Genomic DNA, 17,749 nt, shown 5'->3' on the forward strand with positions numbered 1-17,749 from the left:
TAAAACTGGACTCACAGGATAGGTTCAAATCATAGAAAGTTAGAGCGTCAGTCCTCTTGTACTTGAGTCGGCATTGTGCCTTTCGAATTTAATTCCGATGCAATTTCTCTGTTTCATCGTCAATAAGAAGGTAATAGGGATACAGTAAACCTGAAGTGAAGCATCGGAATCTAAAACTGGACTCACAGGAGGGGTTCAAATCATAGAAAGTTAGAGTGTCAGTCCTCCTGTACTTAAGTCGGCATTGTGCCTTTTGAATTTAATTCCGATGCTACTTCTGTGTTTCATCGTCAATAATAAGGTCCAAGGGATACTGTAAACCTGAAGTGAAGCATCGGAATCTAAAACTGGACTTACAGGAGAGGTTCAGACCATAGAAAGTTAGAGTGTCAGTCCTCTTGTACTTAAGTCGGCATAGTGCCTTTTGTATTAAATTCGGATGCAATTTCTATGTTCTATCGTCAATAAGTAGGTCTAAGTTATAAAGTAAACCTGAAGTGAAGCATCGGAATCTAAAACTGGACTCACAGGAGAGGTTCAAATCATATAAAGTTAGAGTGTCAGTCCTCTTGTACTTAAGTCGGCATTGGGCCTTTTGTATTAAATTCGAATGCAATTTCTGTGTTTCATCGTCAATAAGAAGGTCAATGGGATACAGTAAACCTGAAGTGAAGCATCGGAATCTAAAACTGGACTCACAGGAGAGGTTCAAATCATTGAAAGTTGGAGCGTCAGTCCCCTTGTCCTTAAGACGGCATTGTGCCTTTTGAATCTAATTCCGATGCAATTTCTGTGCTTCATCGTCAATAAGGTCGTAGGGATACAGTAAACCTGAAGTGAAGCATCGGAATCTAAAACTGGACTCACAGGAGCGGTTGAAATAATGGAAAGGTAGAGTGTCAGTCCACTTGTACTTAAGTCGGCATAGTGCCTTTTGAATTTAATTCCGATGCAATTTCTGTGCTTCATCGTCAATAAGAAGGTCATAGGGATACAGTTAACCTGACTTGAATCATCGGAATCTAAAACTGGACTCACAGGAGAGGTTCTAATCATAGAAAGTTAGAGTGTCAGTCCTCTCGTACTTAAGTCGGCATTGTGCCTTTTGAATTTAAATCCGATGCAATATCTGTTCTTCATCGTCAATAAGAAGGTCCAAGGGATACACTAAACCTGAAGTGAAGCATCGGAATCTAAAACTGGACTCACAGGAGAGGTTCAAATCATAGAAAGTTAGAGTGTCAGTCCACTTGTACTTAAGTCAGCATTGTGCCCTCTGAATTACATTCCGATGCAATTTCTGTGCTTCATCATCAATAATAAGATCCCAGGGATACAGTAAACCTGAAGTGAATCATCGGAATCTAAAACTGGACTCACAGGAGAGGTTCAATTCATAGAAGGTCAGAGTGTCAGTCCTCTTGTACTTAAATCGGCATTGTGCCATTTGAATTTAATTCCGATGCAATTTCTGTGTTTCATCGTCAATAAGAAGGTCCAAGGGCTCCAGTAAACCTGATGTGAAGCATTGGAATCTAAAACTGGACTCACAGGAGAGGTTCAAATCATAGAAAGTTAGAGTGTCAGTCCTCCTGTACATAAGTCGGCATTGTGCCTTTTGAATTTAATTCCGATGCAATTTCTGTGTTTCATCGTCAATAAGAAGGTCCAAGGGATACAGTAAACCTGAAGTGAAGCATCGGAATCTAAAACTGGACCCACAGGAGCGGTTCAAATAATGGAAAGGTAGAGTGTCAGTCCACTTGTACTTAAGTCGGCATAGTGCCTTTTGAATTTAGTTCCGATGCAATTTCTGTGCTTCATCGTCAATAAGAAGGTCATAGGGATACAGTAAACCTGACGTGAAGCATCGGAATCTAAAACTGGACTCACAGGAGCGGTTGTAATCATAGAAAGTTAGAGTGTCAGTCTTCTCGTACTTAAGTCGGCATTGTGCATTTTGAATTTAATTCCGATGCAATATCTGTGCTTCATCGTCAGTAAGAAGGTCCAACGGATACACTAAACCTGAAGTGAAGCATCGGAATCTAAAACTGGACTCACAGGAGAGGTTCAAATCATAGAAAGTTAGAGTGTCAGTCCTTTTGTACTTAAGTCTTCATTGCGAGTTTTGTATTAAATTCGGATGCAATTTCTGTGTTTCATCGTTAATTAGATGGTCCAAGGGATACAGTAAACATGAAGTGTAGCATCGGAATCTAAAACTGGACTCACAGAAGAGGCTCAAATCCTAGAAAGTCAGAGTGTCAGTCCTCTCGTGCTTAAGTCTGCATTGTGCCTTTTCAATTTAATCCCGAAGCACTTTCTGTGCTTCATCGTCGATAAGAAGGACCAAGGAACACAGTAAACCTGAAGTGAAGCATCGGAATCTAAAACTGGACTCACAGGAGAGGTCAGATCATAGAAAGTTGGAGTGTCAGTCCTCTTGCACTTAAGTCGGCATAGTGCATTTTGTATTAAATTCGGATGCAATTTCTGTGTTTTATCATCAATAAGAAGGTCCAAGGTATGCAGTAAACTTGAAGTGAAGCATCGGAATCTAAAACTGGACTCACAGGAGCGGTTCAAATCATAGAAAGTTAGAGTGTCAGTCCTCTTGTACTTAAGTCGGTATTGTGGATTTTGTATTAAATTCGGCTGCAATATCTGTGTTTCATCGTCAATAAGAAGGTCCATGGGATACAGTAAACCAGAAGTGAAGCGTCGGAATCTAAAAATGGACTCACAGGAGAGGTACAAATCATAGAAAGTGAGAGTGTCAGTCCTCTTGTACTTAAGTCGGCATTGTGCCTTTTGTATTAAATTCGGATGCAATTTCTGTGTTTCATCGTCAATTAGAAGCCGCAAGGTATACAGTAAACCTGAAGTGAAGCATCGGAATCTAAAACTGGACTCACAGGAGAGGTTCAAATCATAGAAAGTTAGAGTGTCAGTCCTCTTGTACTTAAATCGGCATTGTGCCTTTTGTATCAAAATTCGGATGCAGTTTCTGTGTTTCATCGTGAATAAGAAAGTCCAAGGTATACAGTAAACCTGAAGTGAAGCATCGGAATCTAAAACTGGACTCACAGGAGAGGTTTAAATCATAGAAAGTTAGAGTGTCAGTCCTCCTGTACATAAGTCGGCATTGTGCCTTTTCAATTTAACTCCGATGCAATTTCTGTGTTTCATCGTCAATAAGAAGGTCCAAGGGATACAGTAAACCTGAAGTGAAGCATCGGAATCTAAAACTGGACTCACAGGAGCGGTTCAAATAATGGAAAGGTAGAGTGTCAGTCCACTTGTACTTAAGTCGGCATAGTGCCTTTTGGATTTAATTCCGATGCAATTTCTGTGCTTCATCGTCAATAAGAAGGTCATAGGGATACAGTAAACCTGACGTGAAGCATCGGAATCTAAAACTGGACTCACAGGAGAGGTTCTAATCATAGAAAGTTAGAGTGTCAGTTCTCTCGTACTTAAGTCGGCATTGTGCCTTTTGAATTTAATTCCGATGCAATATCTGTGCTTCATTGTCAATAAGAAGGTCCAAGGGATACACTAAACCTGAAGTGAAGCATCGGATCTAAAACTGGACTCACAGGAGAGGTTCAAATCATAGAAAGTTAGAGTGTCAGTCCTTTTGTACTTAAGTCGTCATTGTGAGTTTTGTATTAAATTCGGATGCACTTTCTATGTTTCATCGTCAATTAGATGGTCCAAGGGATACAGTAAACCTGAAGTGAAGCATCGGAATCTAAAACTGGACTCACAGAAGAGGCTCAAATCCTAGAAAGTCAGAGTGTCAGTCCTCTCGTGCTTAAGTCAGCATTGTGCCTTTTCAATTTAATCCCGAAGCACTTTCTGTGCTTCTTCGTCGATAAGAAGGACCATGGAACACAGTAAACCTGAAGTGAAGCATCGGAATCTAAAACTGGACTCACAGGAGTGGTCAGATCATGGAAAGTTGGAGTGTCAGTCCTCTTGTACTTAAGTCGGCTTTGTGCATTTTGTATAAAATTCGGATGCAATTTCTGTGTTTTATCATCAATAAGAAGGTCCAAGGTATGCAGTAAACTTGAAGTGAAGCATCGGAATCGAAAACTGGACTCACAGGAGCGGTTCAAATCATAGAAAGTTAGAGTGTCAGTCCTCTTGTACTTAAGTCGGTATTGTGCCTTTTGTATTAAATTCGGCTGCAATATCTGTGTTTCATCGTCAATAAGCAGGTCCATGGGATACAGTAAACCAGAAGTGAAGCGTCGGAATCTAAAAATGGACTCACAGGAGAGGTACAAATCATAGAAAGTGAGAGTGTCAGTCCTCTTGTACTTAAGTCGGCATTGTGCCTTTTGTATTAAATTCGGATGCAATTTCTGTGTTTCATCGTCAATAAGGAGGTCCAAGGGATACAGTAAACCTGAAGTGAAGCATCGGAATCTAAAACTGGACTCGCAGGAGAGGTTCAAATCATAGAAAGTTAGAGGGTCAGTCCTCTTGTATTTAAGTCGGCAATGTGCCTTTTGTAATAAATTCGGATGCAATTTCAACGTTTCATCGTCAATAAGAAGCCCCAAGGTATACAGTAAACCTGAAGTGAAGCATCGGAATCTAAAACTGGACTCACAGGAGAGGTTCAAATCATAGAAAGTTAGAGTGTCAGTCCTCTCGTACTTAAGTCGGCATTGTGCCTTTTGTATCAAAATTCGGATGCAGTTTCTGTGTTTCATCGTGAATAAGAAAGTCCAAGGTATACAGTAAACCTGAAGTGAAGCATCGGAATCTAAAACTGGACTCACAGGAGAGGTTTAAATCATAGAAAGTTAGAGTGTCAGTCCTCCTGTACATAAGTCGGCATTTTGCCTTTTCAATTTAATTCCGATGCAATTTCTGTGTTTCATCGTCAATAAGAAGGTCCAAGGGATACAGTAAATCTGAAGTGAAGCATCGGAATCTAAAACTGGACTCACAGGAGCGGTTCAAATAATGGAAAGGTAGAGTGTCAGTCCACTTGTACTTAAGTCGGCATAGTGCCTTTTGAATTTAATTCCGATGCAATTTCTGTGTTTCATCGTCAATAAGAAGGTCATAGGGATACAGTAAACCTGACGTGAAGCATCGGAATCTAAAACTGGACTCACAGGAGACGTTCTAATCATAGAAAGTTAGAGTGTCAGTCCTCTTGTACTTAAGTCGGCATTGTGCCTTTTGTATTATATTCGGATGCAATTTCTGTGTTTCATCGTCAATAAGAAGGTCCAAGGGATACAGTAAACCAGAAGTGAAGCGTCGGAATCTAAAAATGGACTCACAGGAGAGGTTCAAATCATAGAAAGTTAGAGGGTCAGTCCTCTTGTATTTAAGTCGGCAATGTGCCTTTTGTAATAAATTCGGATGCAATTTCAATGTTTCATCGTCAATAAGAAGGCCCAAGGTATACAGTAAACCTGAAGTGAAGCATCGGAATCTAAAACTGGACTCACAGGAGAGGTTCAAATCATATAAAGTTAGAGTGTCAGACCTCTTGTACTTAAATCGGCATTGTGCCTTTCGAATTTAATTCCGATGCAATTTCTCTGTTTCATCGTCAATAAGAAGGTAATAGGGATACAGTAAACCTGAAGTGAAGCATCGGAATCTAAAACTGGACTCACAGGATAGGTTCAAATCATAGAAAGTTAGAGCGTCAGTCCTCTTGTACTTGAGTCGGCATTGTGTTTTTCGAATTTAATTCCGATGCAATTTCTCTGTTTCATCGTCAATAAGAAGGTAATAGGGATACAGTAAACCTGAAGTGAAGCATCGGAATCTAAAACTGGACTTACAGGAGAGGTTCAGACCATAGAAAGTTAGAGTGTCAGTCCTCTTGTACTTAAGTCGGCATAGTGCCTTTTGTATTAAATTCGGATGCAATTTCTATGTTCTATCGTCAATAAGTAGGTCTAAGTTATAAAGTAAACCTGAAGTGAAGCATCGGAATCTAAAACTGGACTCACAGGAGAGGTTCAAATCATATAAAGTTAGAGTGTCAGTCCTCTTGTACTTAAGTCGGCATTGGGCCTTTTGTATTAAATTCGAATGCAATTTCTGTGTTTCATCGTCAATAAGAAGGTCAATGGGATACAGTAAACCTGAAGTGAAGCATCGGAATCTAAAACTGGACTCACAGGAGAGGTTCAAATCATTGAAAGTTGGAGCAGCAGTCCTCTTGTCCTTAAGACGGCATTGTGCCTTTTGAATCTAATTCCGATGCAATTTCTGTGCTTCATCGTCAATAAGGTCGTAGGGATACAGTAAACCTGAAGTGAAGCATCGGAATCTAAAACTGGACTCACAGGAGCGGTTGAAATAATGGAAAGGTAGAGTGTCAGTCCACTTGTACTTAAGTCGGCATAGTGCCTTTTGAATTTAATTCCGATGCAATTTCTGTGCTTCATCGTCAATAAGAAGGTCATAGGGATACAGTTAACCTGACTTGAATCATCGGAATCTAAAACTGGACTCACAGGAGAGGTTCTAATCATAGAAAGTTAGAGTGTCAGTCCTCTCGTACTTAAGTCGGCATTGTGCCTTTTGAATTTAAATCCGATGCAATATCTGTTCTTCATCGTCAATAAGAAGGTCCAAGGGATACACTAAACCTGAAGTGAAGCATCGGAATCTAAAACTGGACTCACAGGAGAGGTTCAAATCATAGAAAGTTAGAGTGTCAGTCCACTTGTACTTAAGTCAGCATTGTGCCCTCTGAATTACATTCCGATGCAATTTCTGTGCTTCATCATCAATAATAAGATCCCAGGGATACAGTAAACCTGAAGTGAATCATCGGAATCTAAAACTGGACTCACAGGAGAGGTTCAATTCATAGAAGGTCAGAGTGTCAGTCCTCTTGTACTTAAATCGGCATTGTGCCATTTGAATTTAATTCCGATGCAATTTCTGTGTTTCATCGTCAATAAGAAGGTCCAAGGGCTCCAGTAAACCTGATGTGAAGCATTGGAATCTAAAACTGGACTCACAGGAGAGGTTCAAATCATAGAAAGTTAGAGTGTCAGTCCTCCTGTACATAAGTCGGCATTGTGCCTTTTGAATTTAATTCCGATGCAATTTCTGTGTTTCATCGTCAATAAGAAGGTCCAAGGGATACAGTAAACCTGAAGTGAAGCATCGGAATCTAAAACTGGACTCACAGGAGCGGTTCAAATAATGGAAAGGTAGAGTGTCAGTCCACTCGTACTTAAGTCGGCATAGTGCCTTTTGAATTTAGTTCCGATGCAATTTCTGTGCTTCATCGTCAATAAGAAGGTCATAGGGATACAGTAAACCTGACGTGAAGCATCGGAATCTAAAACTGGACTCACAGGAGCGGTTGTAATCATAGAAAGTTAGAGTGTCAGTCCTCTCGTACTTAAGTCGGCATTGTGCCTTTTGAATTTAATTCCGATGCAATATCTGTGCTTCATCGTCAGTAAGAAGGTCCAACGGATACACTAAACCTGAAGTGAAGCATCGGAATCTAAAACTGGACTCACAGGAGAGGTTCAAATCATAGAAAGTTAGAGTGTCAGTCCTTTTGTACTTAAGTCTTCATTGTGAGTTTTGTATTAAATTCGGATGCAATTTCTGTGTTTCATCGTTAATTAGATGGTCCAAGGGATACAGTAAACATGAAGTGAAGCATCGGAATCTAAAACTGGACTCACAGAAGAGGCTCAAATCCTAGAAAGTCAGAGTGTCAGTCCTCTCGTGCTTAAGTCTGCATTGTGCCTTTTCAATTTAATCCCGAAGCACTTTCTGTGCTTCATCGTCGATAAGAAGGACCAAGGAACACAGTAAACCTGAAGTGAAGCATCGGAATCTAAAACTGGACTCACAGGAGAGGTCAGATCATAGAAAGTTGGAGTGTCAGTCCTCTTGCACTTAAGTCGGCATAGTGCATTTTGTATTAAATTCGGATGCAATTTCTGTGTTTTATCATCAATAAGAAGGTCCAAGGTATGCAGTAAACCAGAAGTGAAGCATCGGAATCTAAAACTGGACTCACAGGAGCGGTTCAAATCATAGAAAGTTAGAGCGTCAGTCCTCTTGTACTTAAGTCGGTATTGTGCCTTTTGTATTAAATTCGGATGCAATTTCTGTATTTCATCGTCAATACGAAAGTTCAAGGGATACAGTAAACCTGAAGAGAAGCATCGGAATCTAACACTGGACTCACTGGAGAGGTTCAAATCATAGAAAGTTAGAGTGTCAGTCCTCTTGTACTTAAATCGGCATTGTGCCTTTTGTATCAAAATTCGGATGCAGTTTCTGTGTTTCATCGTGAATAAGAAAGTCCAAGGTATACAGTAAACCTGAAGTGAAGCATCGGAATCTAAAACTGGACTCACAGGAGAGGTTTAAATCATAGAAAGTTAGAGTGTCAGTCCTCCTGTACATAAGTCGGCATTGTGCCTTTTCAATTTAATTCCGATGCAATTTCTGTGTTTCATCGTCAATAAGAAGGTCCAAGGGATACAGTAAACCTGAAGTGAAGCATCGGAATCTAAAACTGGACTCACAGGAGCGGTTCAAATAATGGAAAGGTAGAGTGTCAGTCCACTTGTACTTAAGTCGGCATAGTGCCTTTTGAATTTAATTCCGATGCAATTTCTGTGCTTCATCGTCAATAAGAAGGTCATAGGGATACAGTAAACCTGACGTGAAGCATCGGAATCTAAAACTGGACTCACAGGAGACGTTCTAATCATAGAAAGTTAGAGTGTCAGTCCTCTTGTACTTAAGTCGGCATTGTGCCTTTTGAATTTAATTCGGATGCAATTTCTGTGTTTCATCGTCAATAAGAAGGTCCAAGGGATACAGTAAACCAGAAGTGAAGCGTCGGAATCTAAAAATGGACTCACAGGAGAGGTTCAAATCATAGAAAGTTAGAGGGTCAGTCCTCTTGTATTTAAGTCGGCAATGTGCCTTTTGTAATAAATTCGGATGCAATTTCAATGATTCATCGTCAATAAGAAGGCCCAAGGTATACAGTAAACCTGAAGTGAAGCATCGGAATCTAAAACTGGAATCACAGGAGAGGTTCAAATCATATAAAGTTAGAGTGTCAGACCTCTTGTACTTAAATCGGCATTGTGCCTTTTGTATCAAAATTCGGATGCAGTTTCTGTGTTTCATCGTGAATAAGAAAGTCCAAGGTATACAGTAAACCTGAAGTGAAGCATCGGAATCTAAAACTGGACTCACAGGATAGGTTCAAATCATAGAAAGTTAGAGCGTCAGTCCTCTTGTACTTGAGTCGGCATTGTGCCTTTCGAATTTAATTCCGATGCAATTTCTCTGTTTCATCGTCAGTAAGAAGGTCCAACGGATACACTAAACCTGAAGTGAAGCATCGGAATCTAAAACTGGACTCACAGGAGAGGTTCAAATCATAGAAAGTTAGAGTGTCAGTCCTTTTGTTCTTAAGTCTTCATTGTGAGTTTTGTATTAAATTCGGATGCAATTTCTGTGTTTCATCGTTAATTAGATGGTCCAAGGGATACAGTAAACATGAAGTGAAGCATCGGAATCTAAAACTGGACTCATAGAAGAGGCTCAAATCCTAGAAAGTCAGAGTGTCAGTCCTCTCGTGCTTAAGTCTGCATTGTGCCTTTTCAATTTAATCCCGAAGCACTTTCTGTGCTTCATCGTCGATAAGAAGGACCAAGGAACACAGTAAACCTGAAGTGAAGCATCGGAATCTAAAACTGGACTCACAGGAGAGGTCAGATCATAGAAAGTTGGAGTGTCAGTCCTCTTGCACTTAAGTCGGCATAGTGCATTTTGTATTAAATTCGGATGCAATTTCTGTGTTTTATCATCAATAAGAAGGTCCAAGGTATGCAGTAAACCAGAAGTGAAGCATCGGAATCTAAAACTGGACTCACAGGAGCGGTTCAAATCATAGAAAGTTAGAGCGTCAGTCCTCTTGTACTTAAGTCGGTATTGTGCCTTTTGTATTAAATTCGGATGCAATTTCTGTATTTCATCGTCAATACGAAAGTTCAAGGGATACAGTAAACCTGAAGAGAAGCATCGGAATCTAACACTGGACTCACTGGAGAGGTTCAAATCATAGAAAGTTAGAGTGTCAGTCCTCTTGTACTTAGGTCGGCATTGTGCCTTTTGTATTAAATTCGGCTGCAATTTCTGTGTTTCATCGTCAATAAGAAGGTCCATGGGATACAGTAAACCAGAAGTGAAGCGTCGGAATCTAAAAATGGACTCACAGGAGAGGTTCAAATCATAGAAAGTGAGAGTGTCAGTCCTCTTGTACTTAACACGGCATTGTGCCTTTGGTATTAAATTCGGATGCAATTTCTGTGTTTCATCGTCAATAAGAAGGTCCAAGGGATACAGTAAACCTGAAGTGAAGCATCGGAATCTAAAACTGGACTCACAGGAGAGGTTCAAATCATAGAAAGTTAGAGGGTCAGTCCTCTTGTATTTAAGTCGGCAATGTGCCTTTTGAATTTAATTCCGATGCAATATCTGTGCTTCATCGTCAATAAGAAGGTCCAAGGGATACACTAAACCTGAAGTGAAGCATCGGAATCTAAAACCGGACTCACAGGAGGGGTTCAAATCATAGAAAGTTAGAGTGTCAGTCCTTTTGTACTTAAGTCGTCATTGTGAGTTTTGTATTAAATTCGGATGCAATTTCTGTGTTTCATCGTCAATTAGATGGTCCAAGGGATACAGTAAACATGAAGTGAAGCATCGGAATCTGAAACTGGACTCACAGAAGAGGCTCAAATCCTAGAAAGTCAGAGTGTCAGTCCTCTCGTGCTTAAGTCAGCATTGTGCCTTTTCAATTTAATCCCGAAGCACTTTCTGTGCTTCATCGTCGATAAGAAGGACCAAGGAACACAGTAAACCTGAAGTGAAGCATCGGAATCTAAAACTGGACTCACAGGAGAGGTCAGATCATAGAAAGTTGGAGTGTCAGTCCTCTTGTACTTAAGTCGGCATTGTGCATTTTGTATTAAATTCGGATGCAATTTCTGTGTTTTATCATCAATAAGAAGGTCCAAGGTATGCAGTAAACCAGAAGTGAAGCATCGGAATCTTAAACTGGACTCACAGGAGCGGTTCAAATCATAGAAAGTTATAGCGTCAGTCCTCCTGTACTTAAGTCGGTATTGTGCCTTTTGTATTAAATTCGGATGCAATTTCTGTATTTCATCGTCAATACGAAAGTTCAAGGGATACAGTAAACCTGAAGAGAAGCATCGGAATCTAACACTGGACTCACAGGAGAGGTTCAAATCATAGAAAGTTAGAGTGTCAGTCCTCTTGTACTTAAGTCGGCATTGTGCCTTTTGTATTAAATTCGGCTGCAATTTCTGTGTTTCATCGTCAATAAGAAGGTCCATGGGATACAGTAAACCAGAAGTGAAGCGTCGGAATCTAAAAATGGACTCACAGGAGAGGTTCAAATCATAGAAAGTGAGAGTGTCAGTCCTCTTGTACTTAAGTCGGCATTGTGCCTTTTGTATTAAATTCGGATGCAATTTCTGTGTTTCATCGTCAATAAGAAGGTCCAAGGGATACAGTAAACCTGAAGTGAAGCATCGGAATCTAAAACTGGACTCACAGGAGAGGTTCAAATCATAGAAAGTTAGAGGGTCAGTCCTCTTGTATTTAAGTCGGCAATGTACCTTTTGTAATAAATTCGGATGCAATTTCAATGTTTCATCGTCAATAAGAAGGCCCAAGGTATACAGTAAACCTGAAGTGAAGCATCGGAATCTAAAACTGGACTCACAGGAGAGGTTCAAATCATAGAAAGTGAGAGTGCCAGTCCTCTTGTACTTAAGTCAGTATTGCGCCTTTTGTATTAAATCCGGATGCAATTTCTGTGTTTCATCGTCAATAAGATGGCCCAAGGGATACAGTAAACCTGAACTAAAGCATGGGAATCTAAAACTGGACTCACAGGAGAGGTTCAAATCATAGAAAGTTAGAGGGTCTGTCCTCTTTCACTTAAGTCGGCATTGTGCCTTTTGAATTTAATTCCGATGCAATTTCTGCGCTTCCTCCTCAAAAAGAAGGTCCAAGGTATACAGTAAACCTGAAGTGAGGCATCGGAATCTAAAACTGGACTCACAGGCGAGGTTCAAATCATAGAAAGTTAGTCAGTCCTCTTGTACTTAAGTCGGCATTGTGCCTTTTGTATTAAATTCGGATGCAACTTCTGTGTTTCATTGTTAATAAGAAGGTCGAAGGTATACAGTAAACCTGAAGTGATGCATCGGAATCTAAAACTGAACTCACAGGAGAGGTTCAAATCATAGAAAGTTAGAGTGTCAGTCGTCTTGTACTTAAGTCGGCATTGTGCTATTGTATTAATTTCGGATGCAATTTCTGTATTTCATCGTCAATAAGAAGGTCCAAGGTATACAGTAAACCTGAAGTGAAGCATGGGAACTTAAATTCGACTCCTGGGAGAAGTTCAAATCATAGAAAGTTAGAGTGTCAGTCCTCTTGTACTTAAGTCGGTATTGTGCCTTTTGTATTAAAATTCGAATGCAATTTCTGTGTTTCATCGTCAATAAGAAAGTCCAAGGTATACAGCAAACCTGAAGTGAAGCATCGGAATCTCAAACTGGACTCACAGTAGAGGTTCAAATCATATAAAGTTAGAGTGTCAGTCGTCTTGTACTTAGGTCGGCATTGTGCCTTTTGAATTTAATTCCGATGCAATTTCTGTGCTTCATCGTCAATAAGAGGATCCAAGGGATACTGTAAACCTGAAGTGAAGCATCGGAAACTATAACTGGATTCACAGGAGAGGTTGAAATCATAGAAATTTAGAGTGTCAGTCCTCTTGTACTTAAGTCGGTATTGGGCCTTTTGTATTAAATTCGGATGCAATTTCTAATTTTCACCGTCAATAAGAAGGTCCAAGGGATACAGAAAACCTGAAGTGAAGCATCGGAATCTAAAACTGGACTCACAGGATAGGTTCAAATCATAGAAAGTTAGAGCGTCAGTCCTCTTGTACTTTTGTCGGCATTGTGCCTTTTGAATTTAATTCCGATGCAATTTCTGTGTTTCATCGTCAATAAGAAGGTCATAGGGATACAGTAAACCTGAAGTGAAGCATCGGAATCTAAAACTGGACTCACAGGAGAGGTTGAAATCATAGAAAGTTAGAGTGTCAGTCCTCCTGTACTTAAGTCGGCATTGTACCTTTTGAATTTAATTCCGATGCTATTTCTGTGTTTCATCGTCAATAAGAAGGTCCAAGGGATACTGTAAACCTGAAGTGAATCATCGGAATCTAAAACTGGACTCACAGGAGAGGTTCAAATCACAGAAAGTTGGAGTGTCAGTCCTCTTGTACTTAAGTCGGCATTGTGCCTTTAGAATTTAATTCCGATGCAATTTCTGTGTTTCATCGTCAATAAGAAGGTCCAAGGGATACAGTAAACCTGAAGTGAAGCTTCGGAATCTAAAACTGGACTCACAGGACCGGTTCAAATAATAGAAAGTTGGAGTGTCAGTGCACTTGTACTTAAGTCGGCATTGTGCCTTTTGAATTTAATTCCGATGCAATTCCTGTGCTTCATCGTCAATAAGAAGGTAATAGGGATACAGTAATCCTGAAGTGAAGCATCGGAATCTAAAACTGGACTCACAGGAGGGGTTCAAATCATAGAAAGTTGGAGTGTCAGTCCTCCTGTACTTAAGTCGGCATTGTGCCTTTTGAATTTAATTCCGACGCTATTTCTGTGTTTAATCGGCAATAAGAAGGTCCAAGGGATACTGTAAACCTGTAGTGAAGCATCGGAATCTAAAACTGGACTCACAGGAGAGGTTCAATTCATAGAAAGTTAGAGTGTCAGTCCTCTTGTACTTAAGTCGGCATTGTGCCTTTAGAATTTAATTCCGACGCAATTTCTGTATTTCATCGTCAATAAGAAGGTCCAAGGGATACAGTAAACCTGAAGTGAAGCATCGGAATCAAAAACTGGACTCACAGGAGCGGTTCAAATAATAGGAAGTTGGAGTGTCAGTGCCCTTGTACTTAAGTCGGCATTGTGCCTTATGAATTTAATTCCGATGCAATTTCTGTGCTTCTTCGTCAATAAGAAGGTAAAAGGGATTCAGTAAACCTGAAGTGAAACATCGCAATCTAAAACTGGACTCACAGGAGAGGTTCAAATCATAGAAAGATAGAGTGTCAGTCCTCTTGTACTTAAGTCGGCACTGTGCTTTTTGAATTTAATTCCGATGAAATATCTTTGCTTCATCGTCAACCAAGAAGGTCCAAGGGATACAGTAAACCTGAAGTGAAGCATCGGAATTAAAAACTGGACTCACAGGAGAGGTTCAAATCATAGAAAGTTAGAGTGTCAGTCCTCTTGTACTTAAGTCGGCATTGGGCCTTTTGTATTAAATTCGGATGCAATTTCTGTATTTCATCGTCAATAAGAAGGTCCAAGGTATACAGTAAACCTGAAGTGAAGCATCGGAATTTAAACTGGACTCACGGGAGAAGTTCAAATCATAGAAATTTAGAGTGTCAGTCCTCTCGTACCTAAGTCGCTATTGTGCCTTTTGTATCAAAATTCGGATGCAGTTTCTGTGTTTCATCGTCAATAAGAAAGTATAAGGTATACAGTAAACCTGAAGTGAAGCATCGGAATCTAAAACTGGACTCACAGGATAGGTTCAAATCATAGAAAGTTAGAGCGTCAGTCCTCGTGTACTTAAGTCGGCATTGTGCCTTTCGAATTTAATTCCGATGCAATTTCTGCGTTTCATCGTCAATAAGAAGGTAATAGGGATACAGTAAACCTGAAGCGGAGCATCGGAATTTAAAACTGGACTCACAGGAGGGGTTCAAATCATAGAAAGTTAGAGTGTCAGTCCTCCTGTACTTAAGTCGGCATTGTGCCTTTTGAATTTCCGATGAAATTTCTGTGCTTCATCGTCAATAAGGTCATAGGGATACTGTAAACCTGAAGAGAAGCATCGGAATCTAAAACTGGACTCACAGGAGAGGTTCAAATCATAGAAAGTTAGAGTGTCAGTCCTCTTGTACTTAAATCGGCATTGTGCCTTTTGAATTTAATTCCGATGCAATTTCTGTGCTTCATCGTCAATAAGAAGGTCCAAGTGATACAGTAAACCTGAAGTGAAGCATCGGAATCTAAAACTGGACTCACATTAGAGGTTGAAATCATAGAAATTTAGAGTGTCCGTCCTCTTGTACTTAAGTCGGTATTGGGCCTTTCGTATTAAATTCGTATGCAATTTCTGTGTTTCATCGTCAATAAGAAGGTCAATGGGATACAGTAAACCTGAAGTGAAGCATCGGAATCTAAAACTGGACTCACAGGAGAAGTTCAAATCATTGAAAGTTAGAGTGTCAGTCCTCCTGTACATAAGTCGGCATTGTGCCTTTTCAATTTAACTCCGATGCAATTTCTGTGTTTCATCGTCAATAAGAAGGTCCAAGGGATACAGTAAACCTGAAGTGAAGCAACGGAATCTAAAACTGGACTCACAGGAGCGGTTCAAATAATAGAAAGGTAGAGTGTCAGTCCACTTGTACTTAAGTCGGCATAGTGCCTTTTGAATTTAATTCCGATGCAATTTCTGTGTTTTATCATCAATAAGAAGGTCCAAGGTATGCAGTAAACCTAAAGTGAAGCATCGGAATCTAAAACTGGACTCACAGGAGCGGTTCAAATCATAGAAAGTTAGAGTGTCAGTCCACTTGTACTTAAGTCAGCATTGTGCCCTCTGAATTACATTCCGATGCAATTTCTGTGCTTCATCATCAATAAGAAGATCCCAGGGATACAGTAAACCTGAAGTGTATCATCGGAATCTAAAACTGGACTCACAGGAGAGGTTCAAATCATAGAATGTTAGAGTGTCAGTCCACTTGTACTTAAGTCAGCATTGTGCCCTCTGAATTACATTCCGATGCAATTTCTGTGCTTCATCATCAATAAGAAGATCCCAGGGATACAGTAAACCTGAAGTGTATCATCGGAATCTAAAACTGGACTCACAGGAGAGGTTCAATTCATAGAAGGTCAGAGTGTCAGTCCTCTTGTACTTAAATCGGCATTGTGCCATTTGAATTTAATTCCGATGCAATTTCTGTGTTTCATCGTCAATAAGAAGGACCAAGGGCTCCAGTAAACCTGATGTGAAGCATTGGAATCTAAAACTGGACTCACAGGAGAGGTTCAAATCATAGAAAGTTAGAGTGTCAGTCCTCCTGTACATAAGTCGGCATTGTGCCTTTTCAATTTAACTCCGATGCAATTTCTGTGTTTCATCGTCAATAAGAAGGTCCAAGGGATACAGTAAACCTGAAGTGAAGCAACGGAATCTAAAACTGGACTCACAGGAGCGGTTCAAATAATAGAAAGGTAGAGTGTCAGTCCACTTGTACTTAAGTCGGCATAGTGCCTTTTGAATTTAATTCCGATGCAATTTCTGTGTTTTATCATCAATAAGAAGGTCCAAGGTATGCAGTAAACCTAAAGTGAAGCATCGGAATCTAAAACTGGACTCACAGGAGCGGTTCAAATCATAGAAAGTTAGAGTGTCAGTCCTCTTGTACTTAAGTCGGTATTGTGCCTTTTGTATTAAATTCGGATGCAATTTCTGTGTTTCATCGGCAATAAGAAGGTCCAAGGGATACAGTAAACCTGAAGTGAAGCATCGGAATCTAAAACTGGACTCACAGGAGAGGTTCAAATCATAGAAAGTTAGAGGGTCAGTCCTCTTGTATTTAATTCGGCAATGTGCCTTTTGTAATAAATTCGGATGCAATTTCAACGTTTCATCGTCAATAAGAAAACCAAGGTATACAGTAAACCTGAAGTGAAGCATCGGAATCTAAAACTGGACTCACAGGAGAGGATCAAATCATAGAAAGTTAGAGTGACAGTCCTCTTGTACTTAAATCGGCATTGTGCTTTTTGTATCAAAATTCGGATGCAGTTTCTGTGTTTCATCGTGAATAAGAAAGTCCAAGGTATACAGTAAACCTGAAGTGAAGCATCGGAATATAAAACTGGACTCACAGGAGAGGTTTAAATCATAGAAAGTTAGAGTGTCAGTCCTTCTGTACATAAGTCGGCATTGTGCCTTTTCAATTTAATTCCGATGCAATTTCTGTGTTTCATCGTCAATTAGAAGGTCCAAGGGATACAGTAAACCTGAAGTGAAGCATCGGAATCTAAAACTGGACTCACAGGAGCGGTTCAAATAATGGAAAGGTAGAGTGTCAGTCCACTTGTACTTAAGTCGGCATAGTGCCTTTTGAATTTAATTCCGATGCAATTTCTGTGCTTCATCGTCAATAAGAAGGTCATAGGGATACAGTAAACCTGACGTGAAGCTTCGGAATCTAAAACTGGACTCACAGGAGAGGTTCTAATCATAGAAAGTTAGAGTGTCAGTCCTCTTGTACTAAAGTCGGCATAGTGCCTTTTGTATTAAATTCGGATGCAATTTCTATGTTCTATCGTCAATAAGAAGGTCTAAGTTATAAAGGAAACCTGAAGTGAAGCATCGGAATCTAAAACTGGACTCACAGGAGGGGTTCAAATCATAGAAATTTAGAGTGTCAGTCCTCTTGTACTTAAGTTGGCATTGTGCCTTTTGTATTAAATTCGGATGCAATTTCTGTGTTTCATCGTCAATAAGAAGGTCCAAGGGATACAGTAAACCAGAA

This window comes from Schistocerca serialis, chromosome 2, assembly GCF_023864345.2.
Source record: "Schistocerca serialis cubense isolate TAMUIC-IGC-003099 chromosome 2, iqSchSeri2.2, whole genome shotgun sequence".
Classification (NCBI taxonomy): Eukaryota; Metazoa; Arthropoda; class Insecta; order Orthoptera; family Acrididae; genus Schistocerca; species Schistocerca serialis.